The following is a 27,417-nucleotide window of genomic DNA, read 5'->3' on the forward strand; positions in this document are numbered from 1 at the left end:
TGTTTGGTTATTTCCTCCGGTCTTTCAGACCATGAGGCTTTATATGTAAAGATACTTATGAAAATCAAACACTCTTGTGATCATAGATTTGGTAGAATTTATAGCAGAAAGAACTACAATAAATTCAGAGAATGTTGTGAAATAATCAACTGGAATAGTATGCCAGATGATGAAGAACCATTACTTGTCTTTCATAATACTAGACATTTTTGAAAGATTTTTTCCTGTGCATAAACTGAAAATTAAAAAAAAATAAGAAACAATGGATTACAGCTGGTATAAAAAATTCAGGAAAAATTTAAGATCATTACATACAATTCGGAAGTATACCGATAATATACAGGGTGTCCCTGGACTTCCTCTTTTCCTCTCGAGAATGTATAGATGGGGTCAAAATATCACCAGTACTTCATATAACTTTTTTTCCTAAAATCCTTCGTTACCAAGTAACGGGCCCTCGAAGTTACAAAATGAAAAATGTTTTTCTTTGATAACTTTTCAAGTGAATATTCAAAATCATCCAAATTTTGGTAATTGACTGATCAAATGAATTCCTTCGATGAGCTTTCATGCAGGAGTCAGTTGTTTTGCTACAAAGTCAGGAACGGACTACCCCCGATGGCCCACACCCCAAAACTTTGAAATGACAGATATTTTTCAATATTTTTCAACAAATTAAGGTTACTTGGACAATTTTATGAATGAAAGTACTCGTGTGGAAAGTCGATCGGAGCAACGAGTCTTGATAAAAATGTAGTTCTACTCGACGACATCAAACCCGCTCGTCCACCATTATTTGAAATGAATAATTATCAAAGCAGAAATAATAATGATAACGTTAATTCAACAACATTTATCCTGAGATGTCTACCATTATTCAAAAATATTAGTTTTTAAGGAAAATGGAAATGATAGGTAAAATGTTCATAACGAATTTTTATAATGCAAACACGTTTAACTAACGAAACTCAAGAGCCTCAAGAGCAAACAGAAATGAAAAATCCGCTACAGAAACTGCTCAATATGACCACCTTCTCTCTCTATACATTTTCTTAGTCTGCAAAGACACCCTCTCTGTACTTGAAATATCATTCCAGGGTCGTTTCGTATGGCTTCACAATGTAATGTTATTCTATTCAATGCATCTCTTGTGTGAATAGGTGTAGCGTAAACAAGGCTTTTTAGATGCCCCCACAGAAAGAAATCCAATGGATTTAAATCCGGAGACCGCGATGGCCATGAATATGGCCCACCTACACCAATCCATCTATTGTGGAAAATATGGTTCAGATGGTCACGCACAATCAAACTAAAATGAGGAGGAGCGCCATCATGCATAAACCACATATCTCTTCGGGTTTGCAATGGAACATGTTCCAAAAGTCCATTCAAATCGTTCTGAATGAACTCCAAATAACGTTCTCCATTCAATCGGTCCTGTAGAACGAATGGTCCTATAAGATGGTTTCCTATGATACCAGCCCAAACATTCACGTTGAATTTCCGTTGGTGTTTGGTTTGCAATATCCCATGGGGATTTTCTTCGTTCATATATGGAGATTATGAGAGTTGATAACTCCATCTCTACTGAAACCTGCTTCATCAGTGAATAAAACTCGATTAATAAAAGTCATATCCTCTCTTTGCCTATCCATGAACCAATTGGCATATTCCAGTCGTGCTGGAAAATCTTGAGGTGTCATGGCATGTACCTTCTGGATGTGAAATGGGTGGAGCAGTTGTTCCCTAATTATTCTATGAATAGTGGACTTGGATGTATGGAACTGTTCTGATAGATTTCTGATGCTCATTGAAGGATCATCAGCGACGGCTTCCAAAATATTTTCCTCCAATACAACGGTACGTACAGTCCTAGGAGCGCCCTCACCACCTCGTTTTGGCAAAACTGTACCTACAATAATATCGAAATAAAACAACGTGCTCAAATTAATTATCAATTATTACATACCTGTCTCCCTCAAGCTGCGATCGACACGCTCGAATGTTTCTCTTGACGGTACCGTTCGATTGGGAAAATGCTCGGAATACAGACGACGAGCTTCTGCAGCATTACAAAATGCTCGTCCATAAAATACATGCAAATCTGCATATTCATTGAATGTAAACTGTTCGGCCATATCAAAAAAATTCAAAATATCCTATAGAATATTGACAATACAATGATAGTCATATGACAACGCACCACTCAACAAAACAAAATCGCATTCCAGTTTCTCATTTTTCATCAAAACTTTCTAAAAGGTTTTTTTGTCAACATCTGTGAAAGAAATGGAACATAATTATTCCCTGGATATTTTTCACCTGATCATGTGCAGCCGTTTTTGTAGTTCATTCGTTTGCTTTTTATTAGTATAGTAAATATTTTTTCCGATGTGCGTTTTTTCAGCTAAATTTAGATTCGTGTTAAAGAATTTCTCCCATAAAATTGTAATTATCAGTGAAACTCCTCAACAGTTTAGCTGTGAAGAAGAATTTGAAACATTCGAATGTTGAGTTTCATGAGATTCAGATAACTGATCAACACGAAACGTGATTACTACACACGTATTATGTACATACAAAATATGGAATGAATTCGATATTTCATAGTAGAGTGGCTTGTTAGTTTGAAAACACCACGAATCTACAGAACTTGATATTTCTTTTGAAAAAATATCTGCTATCACAATTGTGACTTAAACTTCCATATAGGTACTGTACTTTTTGTTTACGACTTCATTTTAGCATACTTTGTATTATTCCTGTCATAAATGTTGTTGAATTAACGTTATCATTATTATTTCTGCTTTGATAATTATTCATTTCAAATAATGGTGGACGAGCGGGTTTGATGTCGTCGAGTAGAACTACATTTTTATCAAGACTCGTTGCTCCGATCGACTTTCCACACGAGTACTTTTATTCATAAAATTGTCCAAGTAACCTTATTTTGTTGAAAAATATTGAAAAATATCTGTCATTTCAAAGTTTTGGGGTGTGGACCATCGGGGGTAGTCCGTTCCTGATTTTGTAGCAAAACAACTGACTCCTGCATGAAAGCTCATCGACGGAATTCATTTGTTTAGTCAATTACCAAAATTTGGATGATTTTGAATATTCACTTGAAAAGTTATCAAAGGAAAACATTTTTCATTTTGTAACTTCGAGGGCCCGTAACTTGGTTACGAAGACTTTCAGGAAAAAAAGTTATATGAAGTACTGGTGATATTTTGACCCCATCTATACATTCCCGAAAGGAAAAGAGGAAGTCCAGGGACACCCTGTATATTTCTCAACATTCTTTAATAAATATAAGAATATATATGGGCAAATTATTGAAAGTGTTAAAAATACATATAATGCAGAGAGAATCAGAACAGCCAACAATAAAACAAAAGAAAACTGGGCTGTAGTGAATGATATTAGTGGTAAAAATAAGATCAATCCCATTAAAACTAACCTAGCTCCAAAAGAACCCAATGATTTCTATTGCTATATTGGTGAAAAACTAAAATAGAACATAAAAGCCAGCTGTGACCCTTGGAACACCTTAAAAACGTGAATGTTGTTGAAAATTTTATTCTCACTGTTATGATTTGTGGTAATATTTTGGTGACCCACCATGTTTCATTTATTATCAAAGGTGTCTACGCACTTGCTCGGCCCATCTGTCGGGTCAGCAGTTAGTCATCAGTTGACATACGTAGCATTAACATCCATTGTCTCAAGCTATACATTTTTCAATATTATATACTTCGAACAGTGGTTCAATTAATAACATGCATGCAATCATAATAGTAATTATGAAAATCAATAATCACAATCATTCCACAACTTTAAACATGGTCCTTCGATAGCCAAATATCATTAAAACGGTTGAGAATCAGCATCAATAACATACAACAAGTACCAACAAATCTTCGATCAAAATATTAAATCAATTAAGAAATCATCGCAAATCAGACGTTACAAACCGTCGATTCCAGGCACTTTCGAAAAAAGGTTGCAGTCGAGTATTGGACAAAGAAGTAAACAAATACAAAAACAATTCCTAAGTCGAGATAAGTTTTTCTACATCCGACGAATAAAAAGAGATCCTAATTTCCACAATCCGTAAGTCAGTTTATGTTTCCTTTTTGCATTTATTTACCGTCAATATTTGTGTAGGGGATTGGTGGACTTATGTTTTTACCTTTCAATTTGCAAATTATTTAAATTCATTTAACACAAATAAAATGGAAGAACAATTAAAATCATTAGTGTCTCGCCGTGGCCAACTAAAAGGCCAGGCCACTAGATTTGCTAATTATTTGCTTGATTCTGGGTTACAGCATGATCGCTGGGAACTACAGGAAAGAGTAGCTAAACTTAAAGAAAATTGGTATGAATTTGAAAGAACACAATCAGCCATTGAATTATTAGATGATTCTGAAGCACAGCTGGTGGAGAGGGAAGCATATGAAAAAAAATATTATGAAATGATTTCCAAATCAGAAAATATTTTAACACGTTATGTTAGTGGCACCTCTTCTCCTGCAGCATCGAATCCTCTTAATTAGTTCCATTTGAAATTACCTTTAATAAATTTACCTGAATTTAATGGATCATATGAAACATTCAAGGGTCTTGATCATGAAAATTCTGTTTTGAGTAACATTCAAAAATGTTATTATTTGCAGTCGTGTTTGAAGGGTGATGCTAGGCAGGTTGTGCACTCCTTAGAAATTTCAGAAAGTAACTATGATATCGCGTGGAACCTCTTAAAAGAACGATTTGAAAACAAAAGGGTAATCATTCACAATCATGTAAAAAATATTTTTGATTTTCCAAATATACAAAGGGAGTCACATATTTCTTTGAGAAAATTATTAGATAACATGTTAAAACACATTAGGGCATTGAAAAGTCTTGGTGAGCCAGTGGACAGTTGGGACACTTTGTTAATTCACATCATTACAACCAAACTTGACTTTCAAACGCAGAGAGATTGGGAATCCTCAATCGACAAAAACACGAATCCTACATTCAAGGCACCAGAATCATTTATTATTAAAAAATGTCAATTGCCCGAAAAACTCGACAGTAAATCTATTCAAAAACCTAAAATTAATGAAAAGTCATTAACTCATATCACAGTCAATGGAAAAACTTACATTTTTTGCAAAAAACAGCACTTAATATATCAATGTTATGAATTAATGTCTTTATCAATTAAACAAAGATACATAGAACTTAAAAAACTAAAGATTTGTACGAATTGTTTACGGACAGGACATTCCGTAGAAGTTTGCAGGTCAGCTCATAGTTGTAAAAAATGTAAAAGGAGACATAATTTTATTTTGCATGATGACTCATTCGTTAATACAACAAATAACATTAATAGAAGTCATTCGAACACATCAAACAGTCAAATTGAACAAAACAACATTTGTTGAATGAAGTGAACCCAGCATCTCTAGTGACATAACAAATGCGGCACCTATTCAAACATTGACATCTCATTCTTCTCAAGGGAACCAAAATCAGGTGATTCTGTCGACAGCAATTATATATATTCTTGATTCTAATAAAAATCCAATTAAATGTAGAGCCCTGCTAGATTCTGCTTCTCAAAGCAATTTCATTTCACTAAAAGTGTTCAAGAAACTCAATCTACCTGCTACTAATGTAAACTTACCTGTATGTGGTATCAGTCAGTCAACAATTAATATATCATCTCAATGCAATATTCAAATTCGCTCAAAAGATGGACAATTTTCTAACAATCTTCAATTTCTTATTATAAAACGAATTACATCAAATATTCCGCAATTTTCATTTGATCCCTCGTGTCTAGATATACCCGATGAAATAGAATTAGCAGACCCAGAATATAACATTTCACAAAAAATCGATGTATTACTTGGTGCATCAATATTTTTTGATCTCATAGTCAAGGGGCAAATTAAACTAGGGCGAAATAAACCCATTCTCCAGAGAACTCGATTGGGTTGGATAATTTCAGGATCTTCACAAATTATGAACCCAGAAGCTCATCCAAGTTTCATGTTATTAGTAAACAATTTACTCAACGAGCAACTTGAAAAATTCTGGAGCATTGAAAATATCACCCAAACGAAAACTCAATTCTCTGATGAAGAACTGTAATGCGAAAGTCATTTCCGCCAGAATCATTTTAGAGATCATGAAGGCAGGTTTGTAGTCAAACTTCCTTTGAAAGAGTCGTACAAGAACTTAGGAGAATCAATGAATGCTGCTATTAGTAGATTAGAGTCAGTAGAAAGAAAGCTTTCTAAAGACATTAATCTTCGTAATCAATATGAGGAATTTTTAAATGAATATGAGCAACTGGGACATATGTCCAAAATTGATATCTCTCTCGATGACCCCAATGACATAAAATTTTATTTGCCTCATCATTCCGTCATCAAGGAAAACAGTTCTACAACTCGTCTACGCGTGGTTTTTGATGGATCATCAAAAAATTCAACAAATCTATCGTTGAATGATGTGTTGAGGGTTGGATCAACAATTCAAAATGATTTGGTTTGCGTTTTGCTGCGCATGCGTATCCCCAGATTTGTTGCAACAGCAGATATATCCAAAATGTATAGAATGGTGAAAGTTCATCCTGAGAATAGAAACTTGCAAAGAATCGTTTGGAGGAGTAATCCATCTAAATCTATTGAACATTTTCAACTCAACACTGTTATATATGGTACATCAAGTGCTGGCTTTTTAGCTACTCGTTCTCTGCATCAAGTGGGTTTGGACTGCCAAGCTGAATTTCCTAATATTAGTGACATTATCATAAACAATTTCTATGTTGATGATATTATATTTGGTTCAGATACATTGTCTGACTTAATTCAGTTAAAATATGAACTTAGCAATATTTTGCAGCAAGCAGGCTTTTTATTAAGAAAATGGGTTTCTAATGATCATAGAATTTTTGAAAATAAAACGGATCAATGTTCTTCTACCATTTTTGAAATAAGGGATAGTAAAGAAAGAAAAACTTTGGGTATTACCTGGAACTCACAACAGGACCGTTTCGAATATTCTGTCATTCCCAATTCACAGTGTAACCCCACCAAACGAACAATCTTATCAGCCATATCTCAAATATTTGATCCTTTAGGCCTAATCAGCCCAGTAGTAGTCAATGCAAAAATCATTTTAAAAGATCTCTGGCAAGCTCAATGTGATTGGGACGCTCCAATTCCTCAAAATATTTCAAAAAGGTGGAAAATTTTTATTGAATCAGTCCCTGCTATAAATTCTTCAGTCATTCCTCGGCACATTGCTATCAACAATGCGAAGTCATTCCATTTACATGGATTTTGCGACGCATCAGAAGCTGCTTATGGTGCTGCTGTTTACCTTGTTTCACAAAATCAAAATGATGAAATCCTATCAGGTTTAGTTTGCTCTGAATCACGTGTAGCACCTGTTAAAGTAATACAGCTTCCGTGGCTAGAACTATGCGGTGCTTTGTTACTTGCTCAATTAATGCAAAAGGTTAAGGATTCTTTGCACATTAACATAACCAGCAATTATTGTTGGACAGACTCTGAAATAGGTTTAGCATGGCTTCGTGGTGAACCGTACAAGTGGAAGACTTTTGTTGCCAATAGAGTCGCAGACATCCAGTCATTAACTGAAGATTATGAGTGGAGACATGTGAGTTCAGCACAAAATCCCGCAGATATTGTTTCCAGGGGTTTAAATCCTGAAAACTCATCAATCTGCACCCTTTGGTGGAACGGCCCCCCTTTAACTTATGATTCAGATTTATGGCCAACTAATCATGAGACCATAATGTCTGAAGTGCCGGAAGCAAGAAAAGAAAAAATGGTTTTATCTTTTAATTCATCTTTGAATTTTGATATTTTCTCAAAATATTCATCATTCAATAAACTCCTACATGTAACTGCATATATTTTTAGATTTTATCACAACATAAAATTTAGTAATAAGAAACTAACTGGGTTAATTTCTCATGAAGAAATAGATAATGCAATTTTAAAATTGTGTCGTGTAATTCAAGCACAAGAATTTTCAAATGAACTTACATGCCTTAATAAATCCAAGATTATATCAAAGCAAAGTAAATTAGTTTCTCTTTCCCCTTTCATCGATTCACAAGGTCTAATTCGTGTCGGTGGTTGGTTGAGGAAATCTCCATTAGGTTTTGATAAAAAACACCAAATCGTACTTCCATCCAAACATGCATTCACACGTTTACTTATAAAACATACACATAACAAAAACTTACATGCAGGCACACAATTCATTATTTCTCAAATTCGTGAAAAATTTTGGCCATTAAATGCAAGAAATACTGTACGTAACGTATTACGCAATTGCTTAACGTGTTTTCGAGCCAAACCAACTGATCATTTTCGTCTAATGGGTGAACTGCCTGAAATGCGCGTTACCCCTACAAGACCCTTCACGTATTGTGGGGTTGATGATGCAGGCCCTTACCTACTCAAGGATGAAAAATCCAGATGTAGAACTCTCATAAAAACTTATTTATGTATTTTTATTTGTTTAGCCACAAAGGCTGTTCACGTAGAATTAGTAACAGAACTCGCAACAGAATCATTCATGTCAGCCTTCAGAAGATTCGTTTCACGCAGAGGTCTCTGTAGTCATATCTACAGTGATAACGCTACTAATTTCATTGGGGCAAACAATGAATTAGAAAAAATTCACAAATTAGTAATTGATACAATCAAAAATGAACAATGTCAATCATATTTCTCTGAAAATCGCTTCACTTGGCACTTTATACCCGCAAAATCTCCACATCACGGAGGTATTTGGGAAGCCGCTATTAAATCTTTTAAGTACTATCTCAAGCGCATTTTAGGGGATGCAAAATTGAATTTTGAAGATATGTCCACTGTCCTTGTACAGATAGAGGCAATTTTGAACTCGCGTCCTCTGATTCCTCTGTCCAATGATCCTAATGATTACCAATCTCTTACACCTGGACATTTTCCAATTGGTGATTCCCTGCTGAGTATACCACAGTCAAATGTCATTGACATCCCGTCCAATCGTTTGAAACATTTCCAACGACTACAACAAATGGTACAGCAATTTTGGAAATGGTGGAGTAGAGACTACCTCCACAGCCTGCAACAACGTTCCAAATGGCAGCAAGATTCCACCAGGTCAATACAATTAGATGCGTTAGTTCTCCTCAAGGATGATAGCCTCCCCCCATCGAGCTGGCGTACTGGGCGCATTGAAGCTGTCCATCCTGGGCAAGATGGAATAGTGCGCGTAGTGACTGTGCGCACGACTAGTGGTAATTTCAAACGCGCAATAAATAAAATTTGTTTCTTACCTGATGAACCATATTGAGCAGTGTGATGAACTGCATGTTAGATATAATTATTATGACATTATCATATTGGAATCGTTTGTTTTTTTTTTGTTTTTTGAAATCAATATTTCAAGGCGGCCGGCTATGTTATGATTTGTGGTAATATTTTGGTGACACACCATGTTTCATTTATTATAATAGGTGTCTGCGCACTTGCTCGGCCCATCTGTCGGGTCAGCAGTTAGTCATCAGTTGACATACGTAGCATTAACATCCATTGTCTCAAGCTATACATTTTTCAATATTATATACTTCGAACAGTATTCATCATTTTATTTGTGGTTCAATCAATCACATGCATGCAATCATAATAATAATTATGAAAATCAACAATCACAATCATTCCACAACTTTAAACACTCACAGATACGGATGTACATGAGCTTATACAGATAATCAATGAAATCAAAAATAAAAATTCGGCGGGTATGGATGAAATGTCTGTAAAAATATTTGAAAATCTACCTCTGAGTATATTACATGTTTTGGTTGAATGCATTAATGAATCATTATGGTATGGTATATTTCCCACATGTTTGAAAACAGCAATGGTTATTCCATTACATAAGGGCGGAGATTTGGAAGACCCCTCAAATTTCAGGCCCATTTCTTTATTATCGACCCTTTCAAAAATTTTGGAAAGATTAGTGAAAAAAGACTAATGTCCTTCTTATCGATGAACAATGTACTATCTAGTCTTCAGTTCGCTTTTCAAAGTTTTAAAAATACCACATATGCCATTTTTTCCTTTCTAAAAAATGTATACTCTAGCATAAATGATAGTAAAGCTGTTGCATCAGTGTTTTGTGATTTTTCGAAAGCTTTCGTTTGCAATGATCATAAGACACTGCTGCGGAAGCTTAGCCATTATGGGATAAGAGGAACAAATTTGAACTGGTTTGGTTGATATTTGACAGGACGTCGACAGGTGATGAAAGCATCAAGTGGACGACAGCCTGATCCCAGTGACATGAAACATGGAGTATCTCAGGGGTCTGTTTTAGGACCAGTGTTATTTTTATTATACTTAAATGACCTAATAATCATTAACATCGCAGGATAATTCACTGTATTTGCCTACGATACCACTATTATATGGAGTAATGAAGAAATTGATCAGCTATCAAATACGATAAAATAGATATTCAACAAATACAAGCCTGGTGTAACGCAAACTCCTTGTGCTTCAACCTAAACAAAATAAAACTAGTTACGATTTAGATTTGGATAACCACTACATAGAAAACAAACGACACACTAAATTCCTATGCATTCACATAGACAATGAATCAAATTTTACAGAAAATGTATCCCATCTAAGTGAAAAAGTATCTAGTGGATGTTATGCTGTTAGAGTTATATCAAATGAACTAGGGTACACTACAGCTAGAATGGCTTACTTTGCACTGATCGAATCTCATATTCGCTATGGAATAGCTTTCTGGAGCCATTGTAGTTTACAGTTACAGAATATGATATTCAAGCTACAGAAGAGGTCTTTGAAATACCTTACAAAGTCTAAGCCGAGAGATCACTGCAAGCCTTTATTCATCAGCCACAAAATATTAACTGTCACCTGTTTATACATAATGGAAACAGTATGTTCAATTCATAAAAATAAAACTAGCATGTACACTCCCGGAACAAATTGTCACAACACCAGACAGAACCATATGCTTCACTTACCTATTCCAAAATTCACCTGGACTCAGCATTCTCTGATTTATGAAAGTATTCTGTCTGTCTGTTTTTAAAAATCTGTTCGATAATAGGAATCCATCGTTCAAGACCACATCCATGCTAGAACGAAGCTGAGCGGAATATTCTGAAAAAGAAAGTAATATGTTCATGTTATCATTACCCCCGAGCAGGTGAGTCTGTGTCAATATTCATTCAGTTTAGCTATGATAAACCTACCTCCTAACAATAATGGATGGGTAAACATGAATATACATTATCACTGGCGACAAAAAATAGATATTCACATAATCTATGGCTTGGTGTTCTTGATAATGAAATTATTCGACCCACATTTTTAAAACATCTCTGTCCGGAAAATTATACTTGGACTTCTTATCAGGGACTCTAATTAAGTTTCTAGGAAATTTGCCACTCAGCCTATTTGGAAAATATGAGTATTTTCAACACAACGGGGCTCCACCACTTGTCAAGAAATTGTGCAGAGAATTCCGCAATACAACTATGTCAGAAAGATAGATAAGAAATAATTATCCTATCGAATGGCCACCATGTTCACCTGACCTTTCTCTTCTAGATTTTCCTATACCAGCTAATGAGCTGAAGTAAAACCATCAGGTACCTGTGCAATGTCTTCCATTTGGAAGTTTCGTCTGGAAACATCTCCACAAACACACACTCCGAGGTGGGAGTTAGAATAATAATAACATTCCGGAGAGGTGCTCAATATGCCCAAGTTCAGGCGAAAAACACCTTATCCCTTGACTCCGTAGGTTGACTTTGTAGGTATGTGTGGCAGATTCCCGACGGAAAACAATAACTAAGCCAGCTAATTCCGCGCAGAAAGCTGAAGTTGAATCATCAGGCACCTGTGCAACGTCTATCATTTGAAATATTCGTTGCAAGTAATTTCCTAGATATGAAAGTTAGCTTGATTCAGTTTGGTCGGGAGGACCACCGATTTCAGAGTACTTCCTTCTCGTCAATACCGGACAGGTCATTTCAGACGGAGTGAACCGTCTGAATATCGCGAACAAACAAAATTAATTTCAATTAGTCATAAACTCTATCTGCAGTTGATTAAGTAGGATGCCCACTGCGCCACCTGCAGATAAAGTCGGGAATGGCATTATTATTCTGACTCTCACCCCATATTTGTTGCCTGACTGCCTGCAGGTACGCAGTGGTACATCCTACTGAATCATCTGCAGACAGAGCTTATGGCTAGTTGGGAATAATTTGGTTTGTTCGGGATAGTCAGACGGTCTATTTTATCTGAAGTAACCCTTCCGTTACTGACGAAGAGGTATACTCCGAAACCGGTCTATCGGTAGTTGTCCCGTTCAATTGAAATCAATTTCAGCTTTTTATATATAGGAAATTACTTGCGACGAAACTTCCAAATGGAAGATTTTGCACGGATGCCTGATAATTTCACTTCAGCTGTCTCCGCAGTATTACATCGGTTAGTTGTTCCAATCACCTCAACGATGTTCACAATGGAAATTGAAACCAATAACTTCCTTCCATTCAATAACTCCTTCACCCACAAGGACTGGAAAATAATTTCATGAAAATCAATAGATGAATAGATAAGTAGTGTTCTGATCATTCCCAATTTGATTTAGGAGCCACAGGCAGAGTTTCAGTCTATTGGGCATCAGCATATCAGGCTGGCTTGGCCGACTATTTAACTTGGAATAATGAGATGTACACACAATTAACAGCTTTTCATATCGTAAACTCCTGTTTGCATCTCTATAAATCAAACTTTGAATCAATTTTCAAAATTCATTACCGTCATAATCATGTGACAAAAGTAACTATAGTCCTCTAAAAATAAAAATATTCGATTGCAATTTCAACTAAATGAATTCTAACGAAAAACAATCTTTCCGAGTACGTAATTGGATTCCCTTCTGAGAGTCAACAAGCTAACTATGAATAATAAAATTTTGCATTTGCACTGCCAAACAGAATTTGTTAGACTATTCAGTAGCTCGTTAGATCTAATAGGGTTATTTGAATTTTATCAATTTCTGCGAAGAATAGTTCTATTGCCATGTAGTGAAAATGAATATAGGACACTTTTTGTTTTTTGAATAATTCTGTACCGCATTTATGAAATACTTTTAGAAGTTTCAAGTCACTTGATTATGAAATGAGAAATATGTTGTTTCTGATAAATATACAGAGTGTTTCATAATGATTTAATATTCAATGTGTGAATTTACTTAAAAATCATTATTGATATTGATGTTTGAATCCCGTTCAATTTCGAACAAAAGAGCTCCATTGAGAGTCTTTCGTGACATACCGTTTTCAAGAAAAAATATTGAATTGTCAGTGCTGAAAAACTATACCAAACTCGATCTCACCTCAGCTTTGGAATCCCTTAATATTCGCACTCCATTTTTTAAAAACGAATTAAATCTATTTGACCTGGAATATATCATTTGCTTATGAGAAAAAACATATTATCCAGATTGGAACTGAAGCCAAATGTCTTACAGCAAAATATCGATGTCTACAAGTGAGCATGACAGTGTTACGTGTAGGTGAAATTTTTATTTTCATTTAGTACCTATATAGTGTACAAACTGTGAATAATATCTGAATCTGATTCAATTCCATAACGAATGTTTGGAATACAAAGTTAGTAGAAAAAAGTATTTTCTGTATAATTCAGTGTTTAACTTAAAGTTTTATGGTAACAGAACTGACAAAAATTTAAATTAACTGTGATACAAATATATCACAGTATAACATAGCATCAACTTCAAAGAACAATAGCGTTAAGTCTAGGTCGATGACAGGTGTTGGAGTGTGTAGTGTATGTAGGTAGCAAGCAGGTATAACAGTGGATTATGCGATTATTTGTGAACCAAGTCGCAAAATATTTTCTTGCAAACAACGGCGATTATAAGAGGAGTGTCTCATTTCGAAACATCGATGTCTGTTATTGAATATGACAGTGTTTCATGTAAGTGCAATTTTTTCTCTTTCATATACTATATGAAATCCCCTGGTTGTGAAACATTGAGAAGTGAAAAGCCAAAACTTTACTCTCTCCTAAAAGTTTACCCCCTTCAATTCATTCAAAGTAATGTAATATGAAGTGATTCATATTATTAGTGAATTGGGAACTGATAAAGTTGAATTGATTTCATGAAACATGCCTCATTTGTTATGATTGTCATGATTCAAATTGAATTAATTCACTTTGAAAATTTATCGTTCATTTTAATCCTGTGCGTATTTATCTTGACGGGTTGTCAAAACACACTGAGACCAGTTATTAGGACGACAATGGATTTCGAACGAATCCTGTATCGCGTCAGTCCTTTTACATTTCCGATATGAAAGGCGAATACATTGGGAATGAGAATCAATCGAAACTCCGTGTACATTTCTGTCACATATACTGGGCTCATCAGCAGTTGCTTACGGTTACTCATTTCCCCTGAATTTGTGTAAGAGTATTGAAAATGTTTTCATGTTATACATTTAATGCTGAAAAATACATTTTTCAGTGGATTCTCAACATAGCAAACAACATAAATATCTTGTGATACCAATTATCGCGAAATACGGAGATATACACATTTTCTCGGTGATTTCATTCTGAATTTGGTGAACAGAATGATCACACAAAAACGAAACAGAGCCATAATAAGGGAGTGTGTCCACATATCAGTTAGGAAAACGTAGGGGTTGGACCTTTTGACTACACTACTTTCACTGCCAAGTAATGGATATATTATCCTAAGCCATATCGGGCATTTCACCCTTCAAGTCACCAGGACCAGACGGTATAAGACCAGCCCTACTTCAATGGGGACTGGATATTCTTATGCCGCACCTGGTTGAAATATTCAGAGCTTCTCTAGCTCTGAGGTATATTCCCAGTAAGTGGTATTTATATCCAAACCAGGTAGGATGGACTTACTAAAAGCATCCCGACCAATTAGTCTCACATCGTTCTTTTTGAAAAACTATGGAGAGGCTATGTGAGCGGAACATGAGAGATGAAGTAATAGTTCACAACCCACTTCATCCAAATCAGCATGCATATACTCCAGGAAGGTTTACTGATTCGGCCCTCCACCATGTGGTTGGCAGAATCGAGAGATTATTGTACAACAAAGAATCCACCCTGGGTATATTTATAGATATCGAAGGAGCGTTTGATAAAACAACTTTTTCAACAATTATTCAGCAACTACACTTCAGGAATGTACCCCTGGTAGTAGGAGAAGGGATACTCAAGATGCTCTCTAGTAGAGCAATAAGTATCAATGTAGAATATATTTGATTTGAAAGGGTTATATTTTTAGGAGTGATTAATTTTTTGGGAAAGAATCAAACTGAATAAAGGAAAGTATCTTCTGTATAATTCAGTGTTCATATAGAAGTATTTGTTTCGAAAGAATTTTTTCTTTCGTGTAATTCAATGTTTATATGAAAGTAGCTGTTTCAGGAGGACTTTCTTTCAGTTTGTGTCTGAAAGTTACTTCTTTGCATGATCTACACATCCATGTATAGAGTTATTTATTTTCAAATTGATTATTCCTTCCTTTCTTTGGAAGATTCTCTCATCCATTTTTTTGTATCAGATGGAGTAGTAGAAAGCCAAAAACTTTCTTTCCCATAGAATATATTATAGTGAGAGGACTGGTCATGAGCTGATGTCCACAGGACTGGGTCTTATCACCCCTTCTTTGGAACATAGTTTTGGATACCCTGATTATTCACCTCAATAATAATGGATTCTACACAATTTCATATGCAGATGACATAGTTATCTTGCAGACCGGCAAATTTGTGAATACATTATACGATAGAGCGCAGGATGGGCTCAAATTAATAGAAACATGGTGTGAGGAACACTCACTGTCGATCAACCTCAAGAAGACTAAGATGGTCCTTTTCAACAGGAAAAAAAGTTTATCGGGCTTAAAACTTCCCGAAATCTTTAAATGCAAACTTAACTTCTCTGTAGAGGTGAAATACTCTCACCTACAGAGTGGAGCAAAAAAGCAACCCTACAAAATACAAATGGAATAGAAGACAGAGTCAGATGCTACAAATGCAATACGCATATATACAGACGGCATGAAATCGAAGAAGGCTCAGGAAGTGGAGTGTACTCCAGATCACTAAGCCTAAGGATTGGGTGAATGGGAAAAATAACAGCGCGGTCCAAACAAAACTGGCTGGTTTCTCAATCGCCACAAAAGAAATAACCAGGAAAAGAATTTCTGACAAAAACAAAACAATCTGCACTGACGGCAGACAAGCCTTATTAGCCTTGAACAGACACCTTGTAACCTCAGGGCTAGTACTAGAGAGGGTCACCAAGATTTAGCCAAAGCCTCGGTAGATGATAAAGGGCACGACGGGAGTAAAGGTAATCGCATTGCCGATTCTTCAGTCAAGAAAGCGGCTGGTCTAAGAATTCCAGGACCCAGTGACACCTACGCCTACGGCCTGATGACTTTGACAATTGCGGAACTAGCGAAACCTCACACCCATGCTCAATCCCTGAAGAGATGTAATGGAATCAAATGATGCAATCTTGCCAGGATCAACTTGGGCGACCCTGGAAAGCTCTCACCGAAGAAATATCTGGCGATGACCAGGAAAAATCTACGCTCAACAGTAGGATTTCTAACTAGCCACTGTCAACTAAGGAAACACCTCCATAATACGGGGCTAGTGGACACACCTCTATGCAAGAAGATGAGAAGATGAGACTGTTAGGCATGTCCTATGCGAGTGCCAGGAGTTATCGTCAATAAGAGAGTTTTTTCAACTAGACTAGTTGAAAAAACCAGACATCACCAGAAGATGGCAAATGAGACTTTGCCGAAACGTTGTGAAAATAATCCTTATGGGGAGAAAATACACAGAACACGGAGCGAAACCCGAGAAAACAGCTATCTGTATATAGCTCATAGGATATCTGTATATATATATATATATATATATATATATATATATATATATATATATATATATATATATACAGATATCCTAAGAATACTTCAGAATACAATTACCGGTTGAAATGTTATGCCTCATTCTAAGATGTAACGCAAACTCGGCTTAGATAGCCACGATTCTTCATAGATATAATTTATAGTTCTGTAAAATAAGCTGTAATGGTATATATTTCATATCAATCTGAATTGAATAAATTTGATTTGACTTGATTCTATGATGTGTATCCTTATCCTGAGCTGTATATACTTTTGTCGAAAGGTATACACAACGCACTCAGTGTCACTTATCGTTCATAGCCATACAGTAACCAGCAAATACGACTATGAGTCTATAGAGGAAATGCACGTCGACTCAAACAACCTCAACTGTCTTCTTTGTGATATCGGATCATTATCAAGAGCTTCTCAGTTTTACCAATGTTGATCCTAGGAGGATCTGAAAGCGACTAATCGCCTCCATGAGAGCAGTGAAACTCATGAATCTGTCTCATATCAAATTATCGAATATTTGAATCAGAATTTACACCAAGTGATGAAACATTCTTTTTTTGAGCAGGTCAGCAAATGTCTTTCCGAAACAGAGACAAAAAAACTACGCAAAGCTGAATCTCATGTAACATTCAGGTATAGCTGACTTATAGATGTCCTCAGTTGCTACATCCAGAAGTCCATGGGTACGATTCCAGGCCTTCATGTTCCAGTCTGAAAGACTGCAGGTTACCTGAGACGATCATAAAAACATTGCAGTGAATACCGTGCAGCCATTGGTATTTTTCCGAATATCGTAACAGATAATCTAATTCTCACTCTACACGTTTTCTCACCTACCTGACGATGGTGGTCGCAAATTGACCGCCTATCAGATCTTTCCTAGATTGAGGACAATATACACCAGAGTCTGGCAGCCTTAAAGTGAATGGAATTCAGCACATACCTTGTGTGTGTTGAATAATTCCAAACTCCCATTAAAAAAATTTCACTTCACAATTTCATGGACAATGTACAAATTTGATTCACCCTCTATATACCTCCAATCGATTTTTCAGTGTATCAGGATGAAAAATGTATCTCATTACGCAATTCCATTATCGTTCGCTCTGTTAGTTCCTTCGAAAATCATCATGAAGTAATGGAATTTTCACTCTACGCTAAGGTGTTCTATCGTAATTCACTCGTAATAAATCAAAGGATTGATATAACAACAAGAATATATCACACTCAGCAGTTATCAGCAATCAAGAATGTAACCACTCAAGATAATTATAAGTCATAATCTTACTTTATCTAGCAGAAAGTCTCTTTCCACTCATGTAAACATTTTCGAAATGACTTAAAGTTTGGAAGTTTGTGATGAATATGAAATGATGAATTATTCAACAACAGAAGTGAGTTCATAGGCCGAGAAATAAGTTCCTGGTTTTGATACGAATGGGTTTCAGTAATATATCCCTACTGTTCAGACATCACCTGTAATCACTGTAGCCAGTAAATTCAGTCTTTATCGACTTGAATTCAACTCATCGAAAAACGTTTGATTATAATACTTTCTTTATGGAAACTTTAGTGAGCTGAAATTCAATTAATAAATTTGTGCAGCTGTTATTATTGGGTTCATTATTTTCTTCTGATTCTATGGGAAAGCGAATTCTCATTGATGATTTTGTTATGTCAGCTGAGGAAAAAATCAGAATCATATTGAAATTAGCTAATACTAGATGAAAATCCTTGATAAATTATTGACATAATCACGTGTTACAAAACTGCATCACGTATTTTGCAATTACACAATCCAGCTATTGAATAGTAAAACACTTGTAAGAGTTTTGTAAACTATTCGGTCAAATTCTCATAACCAGTTCAGAACATTGAATGAAAATATTGATTTAACTAGTTTAGTGATCCATTAATTCTTTTGAAAAAGGGGTTGGTTGAGTAACTGGATCAATTTTCTTCTTTAAAAAAACAATTGTATTCTTGCCGACGTTTCGAATTCAATTAAATTCTTCTTCAGAACTCGAAAAGTAGTGTTTTTGTGTAGATAATATTACTATTTCCAAAACCATCAGACATATTAGATACATATTTGAAAAATAAAAATAAAAAACATTGCAACAACAAATTTCCGAGACAACACCACCACAAAACGGCATGAAACGTCTGCAAGAATACAATTGGTTGAAAAAAAAATTGATCCTGTTACCGAACCAACCCCCTTTTCAGAAAATATTGATATTTGAAAATTGAATTACTGTTGAAAAAGTAATTCACAAGTAACCCACCTACTTTGAGATTTTGATGGCAATGATTATGTTAAAGCGGATACAGTAAGTACAATGGTTTCGAAGAAGAGTGATGTATCTTATTTTCTCATGATTCATAATATCCTTTTATCAAATTCATAACAATCTATCTCAATTCCTTTACAATATTTGTTTCTTCAGTGTTTCAAATGTAAGCAATGAAATTGTAATGAGATGCAAATTATGACTCATAATTTTTGTCAAGCCTCCACGGGTAAACCGTTAGTTCTTCCATATATTTAGACTTGCTTGTGCTATTTTCCATTATTGAAAAAAGAAATTTCTATTCCGTATTTTTCAGTGCACCAATAAAATACCAGTAATTATATGAAGGGTTTGCATTCTGGCTGATATATTTTTGAAATAGTGAAAATAAATTGTGAGCAACATTTTGAACTAGAAAAATGTAAATTCCTCAATAACTTATAATAATTCAGAAAGCTCAAATCAAACCTGTTGAAGTATCTCTCAAATATATGTAGCTTCAACAGTGGGGACTCGATAGATAATTTCTATGTTCAACTCACTCATCCTCAGAGCGATATATATCAGGTTAGGAACTTTTTTCTATAGAGAACGTTATACTTCAAATATAACGCATTGAAAACATGAATTCTAGTGATGAAATGCGATGAATGTGTAAGGAATAACATACAAGTAACATTATTTTCAAATCATATGATTAACGATGTATGACACAACAGGTAACAATACGAATATCAATATACATCATACTCCTCTATGAACATTTTAATTTCACCTCACTTTTCTGGGATATTTTTGAGACTCATTCCTTATTGAGAATACAGAAATAAGAAAAGCATAGGAACAAAAAACTCGAAAGTATCTGACCATCAAGGAATTAAACAATTGTACCTAATCTTTCCATGAAGAGGATTTGATAATCAGAATGATATTTTCATTTTGAATGTTCGATATTGTGAATCTGATTGAATTGAGTATAAAAACCAAAGGCAATGAATAAAGTGAAATCAACGAAAGAAGTCCATTCGAATATGACAACATGTAACAAGGGAAAAAAACTCATTTTCCAACAGAGAAATGAATTATATCACATACGAGTATGAAATCATGCATCTTCCTCACATTTAAAAGAATATTCATATGTGCAAACATATAAAGAAAAATAAAGAAAAATATACTGATGATACAAAAAAATTCCACTTCTCGCATTTCCAAAATATTTAGAAGGCATTGAGGTTCATTTTTTTATTTCTGAGTCTTTTGAGTATTTATTGAAAACCTTATATCACTGTGATTCTACAAAAATATCAGTTTCGTGTGCACTTTTTGCATTTTCAACATCTATTTCCTTTTGAAAAACCACCATTTTCATAATTTGTTAATTCGTTTCTGTTCACAATGTATATATGTTTATGTGTAGTTCAGAGATTATTTTGACATAAAAATGTGAGTTGAGTTGTCTAAAATAAATACATTCCTTCAAGAGTTTACCTGAGACATTTCCTTCAGTTCTATATGGTAGCAGAGCACGGTCAGTTAGCCTGAAGTTCCGGATAATAAGAGAGATTTGCAAGTAAGAAGGTACTGTTGACTTTGACAAGTGTTCTGAAGCAATAATTTCATCCAGCTGAATCCAAGTCTATCATATGCGAAATGGATTCAACCAAAATAGAAATAGGATAGAATATATAAATATATAAATATATATATATATATATATATATATATATATATATATATATATATATATATATATATATATATCCCAAAGTCCGGAATATCACAGACATACCAACCATATTCATGAAGGAAATTTCTTTGTAAGGGAAATGGTCTTGAATGGAGCTAATTCAATTCAAAAAATAGCACCAGAACATCAAATATCAGATGCACTCAATAAACCACTTTTCAAGCCAAAATTGAACATTTTACGGTAAAAAATGGGATCGAACAAATTATTCTATAGGACAGGGTGTTGAAAAACCACTATTTTCATCATTTGTTAATTTGTTTTTGTTTAATTGTAAATATTTATCGTTTGTTTGAAGGTATTTGACAATTTTCCGTGATGTATTTCATTATTTCGGACTTCCATTGTCTATTATGATATAAATTGATTTGAAATACCTGAAAGAATCTGTAAAAATTGAAAAAGACATTAGCTGAAAAATAACAATTATATCAAGCAAAAAAACTGAAATTACAATGAAATAAAATACAAGCAACCACCAAGAAATCAAAAAACCAATACTACATCAGAGGATTGTCGGAAAGGATGAGAAAGATTGGGTCCAAGTATAACATCAAAACCTGCTTCAGATCTGGAAACACTATCTGTAGCAGCCTCACAAAAACCAGGCCACCAAACGCGGACTGCGATTCCAAGAATTGCATTTACAGGATACCCTGAGAGTGCGGAGAATCACGCACCGGTGAAACTAAGAGGCCATTGAAAGTTTGCATTGTTGAGCATAAGAAACACACACAGCGAGGAGAAACTAGCAAATCATTAATAGCAGAGCACGTTGAGATTCATCAACATAACATCAAGTGCACTCAAATCATCCACAAGGAGAAACACTGGTTTAGAAGAAAATTCCAAGAAGCAGCATATATGTTGGCCAGCAACGCATTTAGCCGAACTAGCGTAGAGATACGCAAAATATGGAAACCTCTAATCAAGCGGAACATGACCAACTCCCACCATAGCTTCCGCTAAAACCGATGAAGCAGGGAGAGGGAGAAGGGGATAGGTGAAAGCATTCGAATGACCTATAAAAAGTCAAATCTTGGAGGAATAAGTACAGTTATCACCCGAAGACGATTGTTTAATAAAAAAATCTGTTCAAAATCTGTTTTTCCGTTAATCAGCTTGTGAATACTAACAATCGAAACGTCGTGAAGTAATTCGGTTTGGAATCTTCTAATTTTCAATTTTCATTTCTTGTTAATATTTTTTCAATTTTCATCTCGTGTTAAAAGTTTGTTTTTTTGTTTGTATTTACTTGTATTTTATTTTATTGTAATTTCAGTTTTCTTTGCCTAATACGATTGTTATTCTTCAGCTAATCTCTTTTTTAATTTTTTTACAGATTCTTTCGTGTATTTCAAATCAATTTATTTATATCGCAGTAGTCATGAAATGTATATATTTATGTTTAGTTGAGAGATCATTCTGACATTATGAAGATGTGAGTTGAGTCGTCTGTAATTGATACATTCATTCAAGAGTTTACTTGAGAAATTTCCTCTATTTCAACAGTTCCACTGGTTCACTTGTTATGACAATTAAAAAAAAAAATTACATCTGTTCACAAACGATGGCAATATATACATATATCACAACAGTTACAGCTCCATAATGCCGAGCAAACACGAAAATAAAAAACCTGAAACACTGAAACAATAAAAATATTTCATCCACTTCTGAATCCATGCATTGGGTAGTTGTACTATATTGAACTGGTTCACGAGATATTGAACAGAAAATGGATAAAAACAGTTAAAAATACATAAATCATAAATATGTGAGTCGAGCGTTGCTATCGAACGAGCCATAAAGAATGAAAAACGGGCATTGCCGTAGCATCTCACTTCCTTTAGTCTTTCCTTGAGGCGCTAATTTCCCGTTTCATACATCAGACACGGTCACTAATGAACTTTATCAATGATATATAAGGGAAGTACTTGATAATTAACAAATGTATCAGTCAGTTTATGAGAAACTAATAGCTTCGCCACAATTCGCCTACATAATAGGAGTAGCGCATGCATCAGTTGAGATATTTTTCAATCTATCCCCAAAGGAGCGATTGAAAGAAAATTTTCAATTTCATTTTGGTGTTGCAAAATTGACTTCTACCTGCTCAGAAATGTATTAAGGAGAATTTTCAGTTTTTCAAAAATAGGTCTGCCTATTATTTTATTTTCATGTACCTAATGTACCATTATTGTTCATGATGAATCGAAATATTACTGAAAAAAAGGAGAATTCATTAATTTTACTGGAAAATTCATTCACTCTGATTGTTTTGTTATTTTTCGATGAGATACATGAGTTGAATCTAGAGGATTTATATTGATGTGTCATGTGAATTCCATTTATTTAATTTGAATGCAGGACTGTCTAATCAAAGTTGTTGAATTCTTTTGAAATTTTGTGAAGAGAATAACTCTCATCCTGATCAACTGAAAAGAAAATGGTTTTCGTGTCTTCGTCTGGATTGACTTGTTTATCAAGAACAGAAAAATTCTTGAAAGTCATTGCTCACCAATCTGAACTCCAATATCCATCTTGAAAAAAAAACTTCGTTAGATTATTCTCAGAAAATGTTATAACAACGTTTCATGCAAAGTCAATAGTTTTCTCATATACAAGCATAAATGATTTTTGAACACATATTCTTATGATTATGATAACCAATTCATTGAACAACGATAAATTCAAAAAATATACCCCGTTTCTTTAGTTATGCTGCAGGAAATTGAAATTTGGAAATTATTTCTACAGTTTGAGTAATTGATAAAAATTTTAGGATGAAATAAAGTGTTACAGATTCATAAAGACAAAGTCGAAATATTAAATTTTTTCTACAAATGAATTTGAATAACGATCAATCTCAATTTCTTACACTAATACATTTATCATGGCACTTAGACCTATATCCTTATCATCGTCTAGCTCGCACTCTCTCACTCTCGCGATTATCTTTGCACTCGCACGTTTCAGTATAACGTAACTCCTGTTGAAGCAAGAACACCGACAATGAGACATGTGAATAAAAACTAGCACTTTCTAACTAGCATATGCTAGTTCTAGTAAGTATTTGGTCAAATCAGTGTGAATAAAGATTTGTAGAAAATACTAGGGCAAGTCTAGTAGAATCCGGAAAAACCCAAGCACTTACTCGCGGGGTAGTACATGCTAGACCAAGTAAATGCTAGGTTTTAACGTTCCTGTCACGACACGTTCTCCTCTCCACTACCTTTCAGTCTACTCCACATCGGCGGCCCCTCTCTCACTCTGTTCAACCACGTGCTAGAAGATGTATTCATCATCAGAAGAATCTGACAATGATTTTAATAAAATAGAAAAAATTGATCGCACTCTGTTTGTACGTCTCCTTTTGGATCACATTGTCCTACTTAACAAATCAAAATCCCCTGCTGTGATGTATGCTAAGAAAGAATTTGGGAAACCTTACGTTCTGACTACTGTGGTGGGAAACAAGTAACTGTAGGCCAACTAATAAAATCATTGAACAATGTGAAGTCTACCGTCAAGAAAAAGACTGACGTAAAAGTGACGGAAAACAGGAAAATAAAACTACAACCGTGAGAAAAAACAATTCTTGGAGTTGATAGAAGATGATAACCCAGTATTCCATAAAATCCCGGGTGATATTTCAGTTGGCACAAGTGTCGGGCCCCCAGTTCAGCAACCAACCAGTGATGACATGCAAGAAAGTTTGCCGAATACAGAAACTGAAGGGAAACCAAATAAAAATGATGAATCGAAGAGCCAAGAAATGAAGAAGCTGATGAAAACTAAATCTGATGCCGACCACCACAAAAATAAGATCAGAAAAAGTGAAAAAATTGTGTCGAATCATGAAGCAGATGAAACTAAAGACCTGTCCACACCGCAGTTGCAAAGGATTGTTTTGTTGCAACAATACAAACTGAATAAGATCAAACTGGAGAAGGAAACTATATTGTTGGAAACCATGAAGAAGCAAACCGTTGAAAAATCTACTTAAACTGATGTAACTGTTGATGATTGCCATACTCTATTCACATTGTAATCAATTGTAAGCTACACAAGTTATATTTTCCTTTGGATTGTAATAATGTAGGATTTTTAGGATTACAATTCTCACCTTTGTAATCAAACTTGTAATTTGAAATAATTCAGTAATGGTGTTAATAAAAACTAGTATATAAAATAAGATGATTTTATTCAGTAAATAAACAAAACCCATATCCCGAAAAAAAAAAAATATATACAAAATTGTGTGCAAGTAGGTGCTTGCGTGAGAAAAACATGAAAACGTTACTAAGTTCAATTTCACAAAAACAATTTCCTCACTGAATATTCAAATACGCTCGGCACGCTTGTCTTTGCCTCTTAATGTTGTGTCGGGATTTTCATAACGAACCACCCCAGGTTTGTCATCTTCATTTGGGACGCTATCAAGATCCCCATACTCAAAGTCATCCTTTAGCTGCTTGGCAATATTGTGTAGCACAGCGCAACTGACTACCACTTGTGGAATGTTGTTTAATGCAACTCTAACACAGTTTCCTAGGATTGGGAATCTCCTTTTCAACTGGCCAAAACACCTTTCTATTATAACCCTTTCTCTAGCATGGATTAGATTGAACTCTCGTTCTTGATCCGTTCGTGGAGGCTTGAACGGTGTAATCAACCACGGCGATAAAGCGTATCCTGAATCTCCTGAAGACAAACTGCTCCATCATACTGTGACACGATGTCTCTGACATGACTATTCCTCCACACTCTGCCGTCGTAAACACTGCCGGGCCACTCCGCACTAATACTTGTAAACTGTTTGAATGCATTGCATGTTGCCTGGACATTTATACTAGGATTTATACTAGGACATTTGAGTACAATCAAGGGCACCAATTACAGACGGCAAACGAAAATGTCTCTGCCACAAAACTTTAGCCTAGGTCATATCTTCAGCTGTAGATGGAAACCGTGTCCAATTATGTGATTGTTCAACTACTCTACTCATCACGTACCTTATAGTCTTGTTAGCAGTAGTACGATGTACACCCACATCTTGAGCTACACCAGACTGAAAGCCAGGATCACCCACAAACCTCAGAAATATTTCCATTTGCTGTCTTCCGGAAATACCACCGCCACGAGTATCACTTTCTTCAAGAAACTGTGCCGCAAGGAAATCAACACTCTCACTGTTAAACCTTGACAGTTCTTTACAATTACGTTCGTTTATTCCAGAGCGAACAGAATCAATTTTACGTTGACGAATAGGCATAAACTCAGCCATGATCGACAACAAACTGTGGACTGAGCAGACAGGTAGTAAATGCTAGGAAAAAGTCTAGCATGCCCCACACCAGGCTTGAAAATATCGAAGCATATGCTACAGAACAATCTACTTCAAAAATTTTATTCACACCATTTTTTAAACATTTACTATTCGTCCGGGAAAACTCTTGAATTCTAGAACTTACTACCCCTAGCAAGTGCTAGTGTGTTTATTCACACAAAACGTAGCATTTACTCAAGAAATCCCTAGTATTTGCTTATACCAGTTTTTATTCACATTACTGAATGTTCTCAGATGAGCTCTGGGTTGTGTAGGCAATGGGCTCTCTAGCTTATTATTTTCAAATTCCGAGTGAGGATATTAAATTTGATCTCGATTCCACTCAAAACATTGGAGCTGCTCATCAATACCGGATTAGTCACAGATCTGGTTAAAGGAAGGTTTGAATCTTGACATTCTTTTTTTATGAACAATATCCAACGCACAAATTCAATTTTGATCATTTTTGTTTTGGGAATGTAATGAAATGAATGCTTTCAAATTCGTTCTGACATCTTTGGTGGGTAAGAGTGTAGTCACCAACTCAGCAGAAGTTTGTAGCAGCAGTTTCACTCGAGCTGTACGAACTTTTTCATGAAACGTCCGTGGAAAAAATGCAAACTTTTTTAGTACTGAAGGCAGGACATCAGCACCGGGGAAGAATATATTGATAGTTTGAATAGTTTCAGTTTCTTTATTATTTGAAAGTGAATTTTCACAAAGTTTTGTTGTTTCTTTCTTGATTTCATTGTGGGTCAATGATTTGTGAATTGGTATATCTACTTTCAATTCGAGTTTCTGGACGGATTGATGTTCACTAAATCATTTTTTAATAAAAATAGATTCATCATAAAATAAAATAGAACCAAAAAAAATGTTCATCCTCTCTAAACTTGTTCAGAACCCATAGACAAAAATCGATTCGTCGATGAAAGTCTTTTTCATAA

The sequence above is a fragment of the Leptinotarsa decemlineata genome, unplaced genomic scaffold (assembly GCF_025532065.1).
Source record: "Leptinotarsa decemlineata unplaced genomic scaffold, Ldec_3_MD MMD2_P_RNA_scaffold_9, whole genome shotgun sequence".
NCBI lineage: Eukaryota > Metazoa > Arthropoda > Insecta > Coleoptera > Chrysomelidae > Leptinotarsa > Leptinotarsa decemlineata.